Genomic DNA, 830 nt, shown 5'->3' with positions numbered 1-830 from the left:
TTTCATCCCTGTCTCTGGCTCTGTGTGTGTGTGTATAATTGTGTGTGTCTCACAGGAAGCCTTAAGGGTGGCAGGCGGTGGAGTGGAGGGGGTGTTCCATAGTTCCTGCACATCTGCAGGCTGCATTTCTCTAGGTGTCGCTCAGTTGTTTTTCGGTCGTGAGAGAGGGATATCACCCATATCACTTTTTTTAAAACTCTCCTATTTCCTTCCGCTCATTGCCCATAACAAGCTTCCAGAAGCACACACACACACACTCACTCTCCTGTCACAGGAAGCCAGACAGAGGTTTCCGGCAACCCTTGAGAGAGGCAGGTGAGGCCTAATTTGGCCGTACCTGCTGACCTGGCTGCATTCATGTTGCTTATCTTTGGTCTGAACTAAGGTCGTGCCCTTTTTTTAGGCCATGTTTACTGTGTAACCTGGTTCAATCAGTCCATTCTAAATTACTTATAGAAAGTTAACTCTCCAGACTCATTTCAGATGGCCTACTTAGATTACTAATGTATCCTCAAAGTACTGGAGTTGATTTAGTTAAGACAAGACTTTGGTGCAATACTTAACCTGCAATGTTTGTGCTATACATGAATGACGTCTCAATGTAGATATTAAATATGGGAATCCTATATACATATAGGATTTTGATTAATAATATTCTTTTTTTTTTTTTGGCTAAGCATTTTATCCTCAAATGTAGATTATTGGATAAAATAATCTAAAAAGCTGTCGAAAATTAGGAATAAAAAGATGGGATTTTGTTGGATTTAGTTTATATATAAATATAATTTATTATAATATTTTTTGTTTTTATTCTTATGAGTTTATTCTTA

The sequence above is a fragment of the Sinocyclocheilus rhinocerous genome, unplaced genomic scaffold (assembly GCF_001515625.1).
Source record: "Sinocyclocheilus rhinocerous isolate Xijiao unplaced genomic scaffold, SAMN03320098_v1.1 scaffold1841, whole genome shotgun sequence".
NCBI lineage: Eukaryota > Metazoa > Chordata > Actinopteri > Cypriniformes > Cyprinidae > Sinocyclocheilus > Sinocyclocheilus rhinocerous.
Note: the sequence above shows the minus strand (reverse complement) of the source record.